The 17,820-nt window shown below is 38.4% G+C and overlaps 1 protein-coding gene across 2 annotated transcripts in view; it reads left to right on the top strand.

Moving 5' to 3' along the window:
• Window positions 1-17,820, top strand: part of LOC139121803 (uncharacterized) — a 53,074-nt gene that overhangs the window by 10,097 nt on the left and 25,157 nt on the right. For both annotated transcript variants that reach the window (XR_011549354.1, XR_011549355.1), the window contains 3 exons: window positions 188-298; window positions 562-735; window positions 1,085-1,363. The gene's annotated coding sequence lies outside the window, so the exon portion shown is untranslated. The remainder of the gene's footprint in view (window positions 1-187; window positions 299-561; window positions 736-1,084; window positions 1,364-17,820) is intronic.

Genomic DNA, 17,820 nt, shown 5'->3' with positions numbered 1-17,820 from the left:
CGTGTTTTCTGTCTATTTACAAGGTTATCAAGTGATACAGAAGGTTGTTTGCAAACGTTGTGAATCTGTATTGAAAAAATTATGTTGCTCAGATGAAACATTCTGAATATGTAGGCTTTCAAATTGAACTTTTTACGGCGGTTTAATCGAAGTCTGTGCCTGATGTAATTACCTTACCTCTTTCTAGGCGTGAAGAGATTGGCCGTAAACGACTCCAATAAAGTTCAGATAGTGAACGCCGGGGGACTGGTGCCACTGGAAAGCTTGTTGAACGACGGCAAAATCGCAGAAAAGATTGGTATGTAGCTTCGTGACAGAACTTTCCACGACAGCCTAGCATGTGTAACTGAATATTTGCTAGGAACTCTTGGAAACTGTTTCTTCCTCAGATGCGTTTTCAGATGCCAAGTTTGCTCGCAAAATATTACGATTCCCAGTCCCGCAATTGTGAAAACATCCTTTCCAAAGTTGCTAATCATATTTGAACTTATTTATTTGTTTATTTATTTATTTATTCATTTATTTATTTATTTATTTATTTGTTTGTTTGTTTATCAACAGCGGCAGCCGGAACTGTCTGGGAACTCTCCTTTGACGACAAAAACAAGAAGGTGATACTGGAAAGGGAGGCTCTCGTACAGGAACTTGAGAAATATGCAACGCACGAAAATCCGCGACTGAAGAAAGCCTGTGAGGGTACTCTCTGGGTTCTGCGTGAGAAACAAGCCAAGTATGGTGTGTATCAGTCATTTTTTTACGATTGTTACTTTTTACCGAAGTAAAAAGCACTACGATAGGTTAAATTGTTTGTAAAAAACTGATTTGTGAGAGGTGACATTACTTCTGCGTCGGTTTATTTATTGAACCACTGCTTTGTTTATTAGTCATGACATCCAACGGAAGTCTGGTCTCTGTTTAAGAAGACGCTAGTAGGCCTGAGGAAATGTAAAATTTCCACCTTTCCGCATCAGATAGTCGGAGGAAACTGAGTGAGAGCTTCCAACACATTTGTTTCTAAGTGTAGTCATGATTTTCGGACAATTAAGAACAAAAAGTGAGATTAGCCTTGTGTTTGTTCACACAGCAAAGGCGTTTTCTCAACTGAAGAGCTCTTCGCAGGAAGGCCAGGTTGACGCCGGGGACGAGCCTGAACAACACGTCATGATCAGTTACCAGTGGAACTACCAGCCGCTTATGATTCAGATCAAAGATCGCCTCAAGGCGGAGGGATACAGAGTGTGGATGGATATCGAGCAAATGGGCGGATCCACTTTGGCGGCCATGGCCGACGCAGTGGAGAAAGCGGCGGCCATCATTGTGTGCGTTACGCAGGAATATAAAGATAGTGCCAATTGTAGGACAGGTTTGTATATTATGTAACAGGTCTGACCTGAGAGCGAGCGCAGCGTAGGGTACATCGTCATTGATGTTTTCAGGCAACAGCATGCTAATTTCTGTGTTTGATGCATGATTATGATGCATATCTTGGCCATTCAGGTTGAATTGTTGCCAATTGTTTTCTAGAATAACATTTATAGCAATTTAACTCGGAAATGCCAAGTTCACTAGCGAAAATTATTTAAAACTGGTAAATTATATGATTTCGATCAGTTTATTATATTAAACAGGGGCGGGTACAGAGGCAGCTAATGTAAAACACGTATTTGATATTCCCGTCGGCAGCTCTCAGCACACGAGTTTTAATTCTCGCGTGAGTTGACCGTTCGTTCTCGCGAGAGTAGGCTTGTTTCAAAATGGCGGCGCCTAGTGATGACCGACGCGGGCCTTCAAAAGTGATCGAAAATAGTTATTTTGAAACAAATTTCACACTTTCTTTGGAACTGAGAGATTCTTTTGTCGGCAATACACTTTTCGAGTAGTTTTTGTGGTAGATGATATCTTTAATTTCACGCAATCCGTGTAAAAGTATTCAAAATGGCCGCCTCCATGGAACTGTGCTCTATTTTCAAACTCGTAGGTATATAGAGATTCCATTCTAAACTTCTTGTACACGCATTAGTCTTAATGCTCGCTTCGCGAGCGGCCTTCGGCCGCTCTCGCTGCGCTCGCTATTAATTCACGAATCACACTGTGTAGTATTTCTTGGTACCTAAAACCGTATTCGGGCCTTGTTATAGACGTTATCCCTCCACAGGGTTGACCAGTCGTTGCAAGAAATACAATTACAAATTAAAGCTGCAAGCAGCGTTGGCGGGGCCCAAGCGATTAACATGGTTTCCAGTTCGTGCAGTGATTTTATTATTTGCAAAATTTCAACTTGAAAACAGTCAAGTCCTTGTAAAGAAGAATTTTGAACATCATCTCATATTTACTGTCTGTTTCAATCGTAATCGTATGTTTTATGCAAAATACAATATGGCGGCAAAACCACGTGACCGATCAATTGCCTTTCACAAACTTGAAAGAGCTGTCACTAAGAATGACAAAAGTGGAATTTCATTGCCATCAGTGTTGTGGTTCTGGAGAATAAGATTTTAGAGATAAGTTGCGATTTTCGCAAAATCAAATGTGGAGTCTGAAACTGAGCACAGTGAGCTACAGAAAATGTCTTTCAAAAGTACAAGACATATTTGAATTAGATGCTACTCAATATTGACAATACTGGAAGGCTGAAATATTCCATCAAAAAATTTTGAGTGCAATGATTGCAAATTTGGTTGTAATTCCATTTAGTCATATTTTTTTCATTTCAGCTTTACTGTTCAAAGTTTTACTTTTGTATAATTTTATGACAAAAATGTGAAAATTTAGAAAATCAAGCATGGTGACTCCATCTTTTGTTTGTAATATTTGATTATTCTCATATGCCAGAATTCATGAGCGTCATTTGACACACACTATTGTTCAACTACCATGTACATCATAGTCAGAGCTCTCTCTGTCACTGCTCACATATGCAGTAACAGTGACACTACTGTACCAGTAACAGGGCAGTATCTGGTAGTGACAGTTGCCCATAGGCAGTAGCGGTACTATCTTTGATAATTTTGACAATATTTATGTTCAGTTTATACAACTTCGTTCGTGTTCTACTTTCTACAGTATGTTGAACTGTCCAGTATTCAGCTTGCTAGCACAGCCAGTGTATGTGTACCATGCATCAATGCTGACAACTGACTGTCAGTCTGGACTCTAATTAAACTATCACCTAATACATATTTATATATACTGGCTTTGTCGAGAAACTGAACATTGTGTGTTTGAGCATGCTGTAGGGAGACAGCAAGAAACTGTAGTTGATATATTGCATAGAAGTATTGCAAAAATCATCAACGGTTGGAGCTTGTGCCCTGTTACTAAAACATAGGGCCAAAGTCCCTGAAGCTACTATAGACATGGATACAAAATTAAGTATTTCCTGACTGTATGAAATTATCTCAATAAGGTCATCCTAGGGACATGTAAACCAAATATTAAAGCTGTCTGACCAGCAGTTTTGAAAAAACAAGCGACTCAACAGTTGACAGAGCTCTGCTGTGTTATGTAGAGAATAACCTTTTGTGACACATGTATTGATGAAGAAGGTGGATATCTTTGATAGCTCATTTCAGGATGGCCTGACCAAAAATGGAAAAAATTCCGTAAAAATACAGATTTGCATATTTCATCAGACTATATTAGTCTATAATAGCAAATAAACGAGAGTTAATTACATTCTAATTAAAGTAAACAAGACTTGCTTTAATCAAGATTTTCATCATAAAAAAACAGCATATCTGTCAGGTTATAAAGAATCTTGAGCTGGTTATCTTTTAATATCAGTATTTTCATCCTATTAACCAAGCACATTTTAACTTTCAAATTAACATTGTAAGTAAGTTCTGTTGAATAAGTTGAGACTGTACATACTCAGAGAAAGCACACTGAAGAGATAAATGTTTGTAACTTAAGAAGTTCAAGGTCATCAAAAGCATTATAAGGAATCATGTTACACTTTCATTAAACTGTTTACACAGATTGCATAATTGCTATAAATAGCACGAGGAATCTTACAGCCAAGCTTTACCATAAAACCCTATCACTTTGACAACTCTTTTAATTGACCACTCTATTTTTTTCCTCAAAAAGTAATCTTATTTTATCCTTACCAAGTCAACCATAAATGGAAATTAGAACTTTCTCTATCTCTATTTATTTGACCACCCTATCATGACAAACTATTATGAGCAATTTCTTTTAGATAACATAAATGGTAGTTCAGAATATATCAAAGTTGGGATTCAGGAAAGTTGCCTTTACATGTTTTAATCCTCCAAGATGGTAAGCATTTCACTATGAACTGTCAAAAAAAGTTGACTTTCTGATAATTCCACACTAAAATTATTTTGGCTTTGATGATTTCCTAATTGATTCAATTATTTAAAATCATATTAATTATTTTTTTCTGGGTGAATTGATAGGGTTTATACAGTACAAGAATTACATACATTGTAAGTCAAATTTTGACCAAAAATGACAAAAAAATTCCTTAAAAATACAGATTTGCATATTTCATCACAATTTGAACAAATCTAAGTTGGGTTATCCCTGGGGACCTGTATACCAAATAACAAAGCTGTCTGACCAGCGGTTATGAAGAAGAAGATTTTTTACCAAAAACACCTTTTTTGGCATTAATTTGCCTATTTTCAACAATATCAAAAAATTAAAAAAAATAGTTTCTCAAAATCATATTTTTCATCTACACAACAAATATCAAATCAGTAAGTACTGCGGTTCTCAAGATATTTGAGTGGATGGACGCCTCACAAACGGACATACATACATACATACATACATACATACATACATACATACATACATACATACATACATACATACATACATACATACATACATACAGACTGACGACGGACGCCGGACGGATACCCATCCCAATAGCTTCTATAGACTATAGTCTATAGTAGCTAAAAAGGGTTGTAGATTGTTAAATTATTACTAACATTACAACATTTTTGAATGACATAAAAATGGTATTCATTGTTCATTAAATTACCTACAAAAACTTGGAATCGGAAAATGTAAAACATAAAAGGAAACCAAAACATTTTCAAGTGCCCCCTACAGGTGGGGCAATATTTCAAGTTCCCTCTCTACTACCCTCAAAATTTTCGAATCACCGTTCCTGAATTTCTCCAGCCCCCCCTAACCGTTTTTTTTTTTGTGAACGCAGCCTTGGTAACAAACCTGCAATCGCTATCAGTGCTGTGCTGTACTGTACATGTCGCGCTTTAACAGCACGAAACCTGCTTCAGCACACCAGTTTTTCAAACGAATTAGATATCCATTTTCATACCAGTTCAAAAGTAAAATACTCATAGACTTGAGATATTTGTGCATGTTAGACTTTCGATACATTTGCTTTACGCTTGAATTAGCATGGAGCTTTGGTAGCTCCATGAATTTTAGCAAGCGATGCTCGGACAGCGCGCACAACGTATCGATGACACTTGGGTCAGGGGTCATCACAAAAAAAATCAGTGCGTATTCACGGCCAGCTTGAATCATGCCACGGATCGCGGAAATCATGGATCATAAATCCAAATATTCATGTCTATTACTTAAACAGAACCCTAAAATATAAAATACATAATGTTTTGATATTGAGAACCATCTTTTTGTTTCACTGACGATCAAGTTTAATGCTCAAATATCGCGACAAGAATTGCGCATTTGCACGATATGAATGCGGAAGTACGTTGACTCGGCAGACGAGCGAGTGCCTTCTCTGAAAATCTGTTTCCGATATCACGTCACAATACACTGAAAAATCTCGCGAATTCATCTTTACGGAAGCCAATCAACACAAGTGCCTAACGTCAGTAAAGATATTGTCTTGTTACCAGCAATACACCACCAACATTTTCGCCGTTCAGGAGTGCCTTACTCGCTCAACTTTGTAAAATAAGTCGTATGCTTTTGCCGTTACCTAACTTTCCAAATTCACGGTAGACTTTCCGCAATAGTAGTTGGAGATTTTGTTCAATATATCGCGCGTGGTGGAAACCGCAATTATCCATTATCACACAGTCACCTACAGCCAAACACGGATTTCCAAACTTATCCGTAACTTGAACAGCCCCTCTGAAAAGGTTCAGTAACTTATATAAACCCGTTTGATGGGCCAACGATCACATCAGAATGATCGACACCCGTTGCACTGATAGGGAGGTTGATCGTATGGAAGTAATAACTGGGGTCTCTGCGGTCCGGTCCAGATCCAGACCGCAACGAAATACGGTCTTTTTGGCCGAAATTCTTCTCTATTGGGGCATGGATGTAAAAAATAGAGGCAATATCCTTTCCCTATCTGCTTTTACCTCCTAACCTACTACTAACGTTCAAAACCGCTCGCATTCTGAAACATAACGTACTCGACAAGTTATTTAAATTTACCCATGGAGATCGCCATTGTGAATCTCGCCGAAGAGACCCAAGTTATCTCCACAGACCGTTGCAGGGCTGTGGTGGAGGCCGTATAACGCCGGGAACACAAACCTGAACGCAGGGCTACTTTTACACTAATAAACCTCACGAAGTGCATGTTTACTGAGTGTTCCCACTGTAATAAGTTGTGCAAAGAAACGTTCTGAACAGCTACACTAACAACTGAAATGGTCACACCTATTTAGACCTATAACTATTATTAGAGCGTCCAGATTTGATTAGCCATTTTACCGACAGGCTGTGAGTGAGCAGCCATTTTAACCTGGTTTCCTTCCCAACTGACAACAATCAATAAACAATTTGTAGTTGGTAATTGTAGCTGCCTTCTAGCTGCATCGTAAACTGTGATTTGTGAATGCTTTAGTGGGGTGAAGGTGATGTGAGACACCTGAGTGTGGTGAACGCGATAGCGGGCGGGGTGAGCGCTACACAAAGGAGTTTATCCCGGAATCCCGAGGACACCGCGACATTGCACTTTTTATATGATATCCAATATTTACGGCTACTAGATTATACAATATCGAAGTTAGATTGGCTCGGCTAGATCTATAAGGTGGTGAAATATCTGATATATATCAGATATTTACCCGTAATTTGACAGAATCTCCTAGTATCTAGGTTAGAGTCAGTCCCTGGAATCATGGATGTAAAAAATAGCATGCTGGAATTAAGTCGGGTTTTACCAGAACAGTAAGGCGCTGAAATTTCCGATATATATCGGATATTTACCCGGGATTTGACAAAATCTAGTATCGTTTAGTATCGAAGTTACAGACAGTCCATGAAGTCGGTTTTATGACAACATGTACATGTAAGGTGGTGAAATGTCCGATATATATCGAATCCCCGACTGAAACTAACTCACTACTGCACAGACTCAGATAAGGCATTCCATTGCTAGGAAACCTGGCCTGCGCTGCCTAATTCCAAATAGGTTCGTATGGATATAGGAGAGACACCAAAGAAACTATGATTTTAAAAATTATTTTAATTTTTAACATTTCACCCGACTTCAATCAACTCTAGGCGCATCGTACCGTGCATTTGTAATGCATTTGCATTGTTTGGATGTCTCGAAACTACCGAAAGCGTACAATGACCGGACTATAAAACGGGGGGATCTTGAAACTTTTTGGCGCATGCTCATTACTATTTAAGCTTTTGTCAATATTCCAACGCTATCAACTCACTATGTTGGTTGCATGCCAAGAAGTCTGCCGTCAGTCATCGGCCGACGTACGACAAAGCGACAAATTATCTTGTTCAAAGAGTAGACAATGAAATGACAAATATGTCGATAATATGGCTGATATAAGGATTATTTTTGATTCATTAGTAACAGTGATGGAACCGGCATAATTTACGATGGTGGACATGGTTTTCTCTCGCCTGCGCGATTGCGCAAATCGCGCATTTCCGAGCCATTGTCTGCCCTGGTAAAGTTACTGACAGCGCGAAGTCGCGCACAAAACAAAGCAGGCAAAGACGCCGAAGGAAGTGGATGTTTACTGAGTGTTTCCACTATAATAAGTTGTGCAAACAAACATAAGATGCCAGGTCGCACCTATTTAGACCTAGAACTATGGCAAGAGCGTCCAACTTCTCCGATATTGGATATAAACCCGCGATTCGACAGAATCTAGTATCGTTCAGTATCGAAGTTAGAGTCAGTTCTTGGAAGTCGGGTTTGACCAGAAATACAAGGTCACGATATATATCGGATATTTAACCGGGATTTGACAGAATATAGTATCGTCTAGTATCGATATTTGAGTCCCCAAATCACCAATAAATATCTAGTAAATATCGGCGACTTCACAGACCGTGCGTGCCGAGGCACAGGGCAAGTCATTCTACTATTGTCTAGTATCGATATCAGAGTCCCCAAATCCCTGATCAATATCGGGTAAATTTCGGCGATCTCTTAGACCGGGCATGCACTGCACAAAGCAATTACAGTGAAATTCGATCAAGCTGCAGAACTTCATTTAACAAGGTGCTGTTTCAATAGATATGTATCAGCGATTTTTACGACATTAACGGCTGGACTTGATGTGGTCTTGTTTACATTTTTAATCAGCTAAATGCTCTCAGTTACACAACACACCAGGGCCACTCCATCCATGTCAGATAGAGAAACATAAACAAATCACCACACCTTGCAATGTCATGTATCTGTCTTTTTTATCATGATGAACAAGTGAGCGTGCATTCAGACACCTACATATAAAAATACCCGAATAGCTTCATTTATGGTCCTTGATACTCACATATCAGCTGTGCGTAGACCCCAGTAATTGTGCCCTGGCAAGACCTTGTCTCTATTCAGTCGATCACACCGGTGGGCCACCCCTTAAAGCAAGTGGCACACTCCTCTAAGTACTTCCGTCGCAGTATACTCGACAACGTCACCTGGCGTACAAAAGCTGGTCGCAAAAGTTGCCTTTCACAAGGGGCCCTGATTAGTGATTTTGTAGCTTATTCGTTACTATTTTTCATAGTTTTCGGTAGCCGGTAACAGACACTTCGTGTTCGTGTCGGCTACATGGACGATCTAAGGGCCGAGATTAGGGTTCGTGTGACTGCTAGCTGAATTTGACAGCGGGCATTGCAGTCTGTCGTGCCGTCTTTGACTTTCAAGTGTACAATATAACATACATCACTGATCGATCTTCTGACTGACGAGGTTTTAAACTGCAGCCTTATGAACATTTGGGCAACTTAACCGATCCAAATGCCTTTCTCAAACTTGAAAGTGCTCGCACTATGAAAGATATGAGTAAAATTTCAGTTGAATGTGTGTATTGCTTCTGGAGAAGAAGATTTTTAAAGATTAAATTGTGATTTAAACAAAATCCAATATGGCGGCCAAATTACGTGACTGATCAAAATGCCTTTCGCAACTTAAAGGACTACCACTAGGTAAAATAAGTGTAAAATTTTAGTTCAATCGGTGTATTTGTTCTGGAGGAGAAGATTTTTAAAGATTAAATTACGATTTTTCACAAAATCCAATATGGCGGCGAAACTACGAGACTGCAGATCCAAATGCCTTTTGCACACTTGAAAATTATCACACTTTCAATGATAGATGTAGAAGCTTTTTGCAAACTTGAAAGAGATCACTGTAAGGGTGACATGAGTAAAATTTTATATTAATCTGTGTTTCGGTTCCGGAGAAGAAGATTTTTAAAGATTAAATTACGATTTTTTTGCAAAATTCAATATGGCGGCCAAACCACATGACCGATCCAAACGCCTTTCGCAAACTTGAAAGAGATCACACTTTAGATGATAGATGTAAAATTTTAGTTCAATCGGAGTGTTAGTTCTGGAGAAGAAGATTTTTAAAGATTAAATTGTGATTTCACAAAATCCAATATGGCGGCCAAACCACGTGACCGATCGAAATGCCTTTTGCAAACTTGAAAGAGATCACTGTAAGCATGACATGAGTAAAATTCCAGCTTAATCAGTGTTTTGGTTCTGGAGAAGAAGATTTTTAAAGATTAAATTACGATTTTTTGCACAATCCAATATGGCGGCCAAACCACGTGACCAATCAAAACGCTTTTCGCAAACTTGAAAGAGATCACACTGTAGATGACATTTATTAAATTTTAGTTCAATTGATGAATTTGTTCTGGAAAAGAAGATTTTTAAAGATTAAATTGTGATTTCAAAAAATCCAATATGGCGGCCAAACCACGTGACCGATGAAAATGTCTTTTGCAAACTTAAAAGAGATCACTGTAAGGATGACATGAGTAAAATTTGAGCTTTATCGATGTTTCGGTTCTGGAGAAGAAGATTTTTAAAGATTAAATGACTATTTTAGAAAATCCAATATGGTGGCCCAGGTCACGTGACCGCATGCAATTTTATTTGCAAATTCTACAGACCTTAGGTCATGCTCACTATACAAAAATTTCAAATCGACTAGACCCCTAGGTCTTCTGGAGAAGCCATTTTTAGGTTTTGGGAAAATCCAATATGGCCACCAGGTCACGTGACCAATCGAAATTTCAAGGGTCAGGTGCACGAGTACTAATTGATACCTACTAGCCCTGCAAATTTTAGAAGTTTTCGTTCCAGACGCCGTTTTAGAGATCTAGGTCGACAAAGAATCGGCAGAAGAAGAAGAAAAGAGGATTAAAGCTGCAAGCAGCGTTTGCGGGGCCCAAGCGGATAACATGGTTGAAAGATCTTGCACTAATGATATTATGTGCAAAATTCGATCTTGGAAAAGTATGATTTTGAGCATCATCTCATAGTTACTGTACGTGTCAGTGGTAATTGCATGTTTTACGTAAAATCCAATATGGCGGCAAAATATGAAGGATGTAGCACTTATGGTTACTGAGTTATGGACATATACTCATATTTAAGGGCAAAGGTCATCGAGGTCACGTGACATTTTGTCAAAAAAATTGTAAAGCTTAGTTATCCCTATATACCAAAAATCAGACCTCTAGCTCTATTGGCTGGCTCAGAATTAGATATGCGCATAATTAATGAGGTACAAGATGTGGTGTTATAAGGTCTCCAATCATACCAAATATGAAGGCTGTAGCACTTGTGGTTACTGAGTTATTGACATATACGTATATTCAAGGTCAAAGGTCATCAAGGTCACGTGATCTTTTGTCAAAAAAATTGTATTGCTAAGTTATCCCTATATACCAAAAATAAGACCTCTAGCTCTATTGGCTGGCTCAGAATTAGATATGCGCATAATTAATGAGGTACAGGATGTGGTGTCATAAGGTCTCCCATCATACCAAATGTGAAGGGTGTAGCACTTGTGGTTACTGAGTTATGGACATATACGTATATTCAAGGTCAAAGGTCATCGAGGTCACGTGATATTTTGTCAAAAAAATTGTATTGCTAAGTTATCCCTATATACCAAAAATCAGACCTCTAGCTCTATTGGCTGGCTCAGAATTAGATATGCACATAATTAATGAGGTACAGGATGTGGTGTCATAAGGTCTCCCATCATACCAAATATGAAGGCTGTAGCACTTGTGGTTACTGAGTTATGGACATATACGTATATTCAAGGTCAAAGGTCATCAAGGTCACGTGATATTTTGTCAAAAAAATTGTATTGCTAAGTTATCCGTATATACCAAAAATAAGACCTCTAGCTCTATTGGCTGGCTCAGAATTAGATATGCACATAATTAATGAGGTACAGGATGTGGTGTCATAAGGTCTCCCATCATACCAAATATGAAGGCTGTAGCACTTGTGGTTACTGAGTTATTGACATATACGCATATTCAAGGTCAAAGGTCATCGAGGTCACGTGACATTATGTCAAAAAAAATTGTATTGCTAAGTTATCCCTATATACCAAAAATCAGACCTCTAGCTCTATTGGCTGGCTCAGAATTAGATATGCGCATAATTAATGAGGTACAGGATGTGGTGTCATAAGGTCTCCCATCATACCAAATATGAAGGGTGTAGCACTTGTGGTTACTGAGTTATGGACATATACGTATATTCAAGGTCAAAGGTCATCGAGGTCACGTGATATTTTGTCAAAAAAAATTGTATTGCTAAGTTATCCCTATATACCAAAAATCAGACCTTTAGCTCTATTGGCTGGCTCAGAATTAGATATGCGCATAATTAATGAGGTACAGGATGTGGTGTCATAAGGTCTCCCATCATACCAAATATGAAGGGTGTAGCACTTGTGGTTACTTAGTTATGAACATATACGTATATTTAAGGTCAAAGGTCATTGAGGTCACATGACAATTTGTCAAAAAAATTGTATTGCTAAGTTATGCCTATATACCAAAATCAGACCTCTAGCTCTATTGGCTTGCCCAAAATTAGATATGTGCATATTTAATGAGGTACCGGATATGGCACCATAAGGTCTCCCATCCTACCAAATATGAAGGATGTAGCACTTGTGGTTCCTAAGTTATGGACGTATATGTATATTTGAGGTCAAAGGTCATCGAAGTCATGTGACATTTTGTTAAAAAAATTGTTTTTCGTAGTTATCCCTATATACCAAAAATCTGACCTCTTGCTCTATTAGATTGCCCAGAATTAGATATGACTCTTACATAGGCCAGAATAAGCCATTTGTATAGCTTAGCTGCAGAGGTATAGGGGAGGTCAAAGGTCATTGAAAAATCAGAAAAATAATACTTTAAAATTTTCTTCTCAAAAACTGCCTGGTTAATTTCCTTGAAATTTATTATATAGCATCTAGTAGTGTGGCCTATTAAGTTTGCGAAAAGATTTTGGTGTTAGTTCTGGAGAAGAAGTTTTTGAATGATTAAATTGCGATTTTTCGAAAATCCAATGTGGCGGCCAAATCATGCGACCGATCCAAATGTCTTTCGCAAACTTAAAAGAGATCACTCTAAGGATGACATGAGTAAAATTTCAGTTAAATCGGTGTGTTTGTTCTGGAGAAGAAGATTTTTAATGATTAAATTGCGATTTTCGTAAAATCCAAGATGGCGGCCAAATCATGTGACCAATCCAAATGTCTTTCGCAAACTTGAAACAGATCACTCTAAGGATGACATGAGTAAAACTTCAGTTAAATCGGTGTGTTTGTTCTGGAGAAGCAGATTTTTAATGATTAAATTGCGATTTTCGTAAAATCCAAGATGGCGGCCAAATCATGTGACCGATCCAAACGTCTTTCGCAAACTTGAAAGAGATCACTCTAAGGACGACATGAGCAAAATTTCAGTTAAATCGGTGTGTTTGTTCTGGAGGAGAACATTTTTAATGATTAAATTAGGATTTTCGTAAAATCCAAGATGGCGGCCAAATCATGTGACCAATCCAAATGTCTTTCGCAAACTTGAAACAGATCACTCTAAGGATGACATGAGTAAAATTTAAGTTAAATCGGTGTGTTTGTTCTGGAGAAGAAGATTTTTAATGATTAAATTGCGATTTTCGTAAAATCCAAGATGGCGGCCAAATCACGTGACCGATCCAAACGTCTTTCGCAAACTTGAAAGAGATCACTCTAAGGATGACATGAGTAAAATTTCACTTTAATCGGTGTGTCGGTTCTGGAGAAGAAGATTTTTAATGATTAAATTGCGATTTTCGTAAAATCCAAGATGGCGGCCAAATCACGTGACCGATCCAAACGTCTTTCGCAAACTTGAAAGAGATCACTCTAAGGATGACATGAGTAAAATTTTAGTTAAATCGGTGTGTTGGTTCTGGAGAAGAAGATTTTTAATGATTAAATTGCGATTTTCGTCAAATCCAAGATGGCGGCCAAATCACGTGACCGATCCAAACGTCTTTCGCAAACTTGAAAGAGATCACTCTCAGGATGCCATGAGTAAAATTTCAGCTAAATCTGTATGTTGGTTCTGGAGAAGAAGATTTTTAAAATTAAATCGGTATTTTTCGAAAATCCAATATGGCCGCCAGGTCACGTGACCAATCGAAATTTGTATACCCAGGTGCACGAGATCTCATAGGTACCTATTAGCCCTGCAAGTTTCAGAAGTTTGCGGTAAGCGGTGTTTGAGTTCTAGGTCGACAAAAAAAGAGCGGAAGAAGAAGAAGAAGTAGAAGAAGAAGAAGAAAGTTGAATTCCTATAAAACCAATAGGGGCCCAGCCGGTTGGCTTGGGCCCCTAATTAAAGCTGCAAGCAGCGTTGGCGGGGCCCAAGCGGTTAACATGGTTGAAAAATCTTGCACTAATGATATTATGTGCAAAATTCGAGCTTGCAAAAGTAGGATTTTGAACATCATCTAATAGTTACTGTACTTTGCACTTGGAATTTAATATTTTACGGAAAATCCAATATGGCGGCAAAACCACATGACCGATCAAAATGCCTTTCGCAAACTTGAAAGAGATCACACTTAAGATGTTACACATAAAATTTCAGCTCAATCGGTGTGTTGGTTGTTGGGAGGAAAATTTTTAAAGATTAAATCATGATTTTCCTAAAATCCAATATGGCGGCCAAACCACGTGACCGATCAAAACACCTTTCGCAAACTTGAAAGAGATCACACTTTTTATGTTACATGTCAAATTTCAGTCGAATCGGTGTGTTGGTTCTGGAGAAGAAGATTTTTAAAGATTTAATCACGATTTTCGCAAAATCCAATATGGCGGCCAAACCACGTGACCGATCAAAACGCCTTTGCAAACTTGAAAGAGACAACACTTAAGATGTTACATGTCAAATTTAAGTCAAATCGGTGAGTTGGTTCTGGAGAAGAAGATTTTTAAAGATTAAATCATGATTTTCGCAAAAATCCAATATGGCGGCCAGACCACGTGACCGATCAAAACGCCTTCCGCAAACTTGAAAGAGATCACACTTAAGATGTTACTTATCAAATTTCAGTAGAATCGGTGTGTTGGTTCTGGAGAAGAAGATTTTAAAGATTAAATCACGATTTTTGCAAAATCCAATATGGCGGCCAAACCACGTGACCGATCAAAACGCCTTTCGCAAACTTGAAAGAGATCACACTTAAGATGTTACATGTGAAATTTTAGTCGAATCGGTATTTGGTTCTGGAGAAGAAGATTTTTAAAGATTAAATTGGTATTTTTCAAAATCCAATATGGCGGCCAAGGTCACGTAACCGCATGCGATTTTATTGGCAAATTTTTAAGACCTTAGGCCATGCTTGCTATACAAAAATTTCAAATCGACTAGACCCCTAGGTTATCTGGAGAAGTCATTTTTAGATTTTTGGAAAATCCAATATGGCCGCCAGGTCACGTGACCAATCGAAATTTGTATACCCAGGTGCACGAGATCTCATAGGTACCTATTAGCCCTGCAAGTTTCAGAAGTTTGCGGTAAGCGGTGATTGAGTTCTAGGTCGACAAAAAAACAGCGGAAGAAGAAGAAGAAGAAGAAGAAAGAATATTGAACTCCTATAAAACCAATAGGGGCCCAGCCGAATTAAAGCTGCAAGCAGCGTTGGCGGGGCCCAAGTGATTAACATGGTGTCCATTTCTTGCACTGATAACATTATGTGCAAAATTTTAGCTTGAAAACAGTCAAGTTCTTGTAAAGAAGAATTTTGAACATCATCTCATATTTGTCTGTTTCATGCAAAATACGATATGGGGACAAAACCATGTGACCGATCCAATTGCCTTTCACAAACTTGAAAGAGCTCTCACTAAGAATGACAAAAGTGGAATTTCACTTCCATCAGTGTTTTGGTTCTGGAGAAGAAGATTTTTAGAGATAAATTGCGATTTTCGCGAAATCAAATATGGCGTCTTAAACTGAGCACGGTGACATACCAAAAATTTGTTTCAAAAGTACAAGACATATATGAATTAGATGCTACTCAAAATTGACAATACTGGAAGGTTAAAATATTCCATCAAATGAATGTATTCATCTCTGAAATTTAGGCAGTAATAATTGCAAATTTGGTTAAAAAATAAATAATTCCATTTAGTCATATATTCTTTCATTTCATCTTTACTGTTCAAAGTTTTACTTTTGTATAATTTTATGACAAGACTATGAAAATTTAGAAAATCAAGCATGGTGACCCCATCTTTTGTCTTTAATATTTGATTATTCTCATATGCCAGAATTCAAACATTTCCATGTGTTCTTCCTTGTGTTGCTCTCTGGCCTGATCTTGTTTAGGTAATGTTTCACTATCATGAGCGTCATTTGACACAAACTCTTCTTCAACTACAATGTATATCAGAGTCACAGCTATCTCTGTCACTGCTCACGTATGCAGTAACAGTGACACTACAGTAGCAGGGCGGTATCTGATAGTGACAGTTGCCAATAGGCAGTAGCTGTATTATCTTTGATAATTTTGACAATATTTTTCAGTTTATACAACTGCGTTCGTGTTCTACAGCATGTTGAACTGTCCAGTATTCAGCTTGCTAGCACAGCCTGTGTATGTGTACCATGCATCAGTGCTGACAACTGACTGTCAGTCTGGACTCTAATTAAACTATCACCTAATACATATTTATATAGAGAGGCTTTGTCGACAAACTGAACATTGTGTGTTTGAGCTGCTGGAGGGAGACCGCAAGAAACTGTAGTTGATATATTGGATAGAGATTGCAAAAATCATCAACGGTTGCAGCTTCTGCCCTGTTACTAGGCTCAAGTTTGATTTTTTTATGACAATCACACATGTTTAGATTTTTTCGAGATAAAAGTCATGGAATGTGACAAAATGGTTGTAGATTCTGTTAAATTATTACTAACATTACAACATTTGAATGACATAAAGATGGTATTCATTTTTCATTAAATTACCTACAAAAAACTTGGAATCGGAAAATGTAAAACATAAAAGGACCACTAAATTTTCAAGTGCCCCCTACAGGTAAAGCACAATTTTCAAGCTCCATGAATTTAGCAAGCGATGCTCGGACAGCGCACAGCGTATCGATGACACTTGGGTCAGGGGTCATGACCAAAAACGTCAGTACGTATTCACGGCCAGCTTGAATCATGCCACGGATCGCGGAAATCACGGATCATAAATCCAAATGTTCATGTCTATTACGTAAAGAGAACCCTAAAATATAAAACACATAATGTTTTGATATGGAATAACATCTTTTTGTTTCACTGACGATCAAGTTAAATGCTCAAATATCGCGACAAGACTTGGGCATTTGCACGACATGAATGTGGAAGTACGTCGACTCGGCAGATGATCGAGTGCCTTCTCTGAAAACCTGTTTACGATATCACGTCACAGTACACTGAAAATTCTTGCGAATTCATCATTAAGGAAGCCAATTCACACAAGATTCTAACGTCAGTAGGGATATTTGCTTTTTGGCAACAATACACCACCAACATTTCGCCGTTCAGGAGTGCCTTACTCGCTCTACGTTGTTAAAAAAGCCGTATGCTTTTGCCGTGACCTAACTTCCCAAATTCACGGTAGACTTTCCGCAATAGTCGTTGGAGATTTTGTTCAGTATATCATGCATGGTGGAAACCGCAATTATCCATAATCACACAGGCACCTACAGCCAAACGCGGATTTCCAAACTTATCCGTAACTTGAACAGCCTCTTCGAAACAGTTCAGTGCCTCCAACCTGTTTGGTGGGTCAACGATCACATCAGAATGATCGACACACGTTGCACTGATACGTTGTCATCAAGAAGTTTTCTTATGATTTCGTGTTTCCTTGGCTGCCGCCTTTAGTAAAACTTGTCATGTTGTCGACAACTCTGGTGCGTTCTCGCACTGGTCTATCATCGGCTGTCAGGGGGAGGACACAGCGACATTGCACTTTTATATGATATCCGATAGTTACGGCTAATAGACTATACAATATCGAAGTTAGATTGGCTCG

The sequence above is a fragment of the Ptychodera flava genome, chromosome 21 (genome assembly GCF_041260155.1).
Source record: "Ptychodera flava strain L36383 chromosome 21, AS_Pfla_20210202, whole genome shotgun sequence".
Taxonomy (NCBI): domain Eukaryota; kingdom Metazoa; phylum Hemichordata; class Enteropneusta; family Ptychoderidae; genus Ptychodera; species Ptychodera flava.
This window is presented reverse-complemented; position numbering and strand designations above follow the sequence as displayed.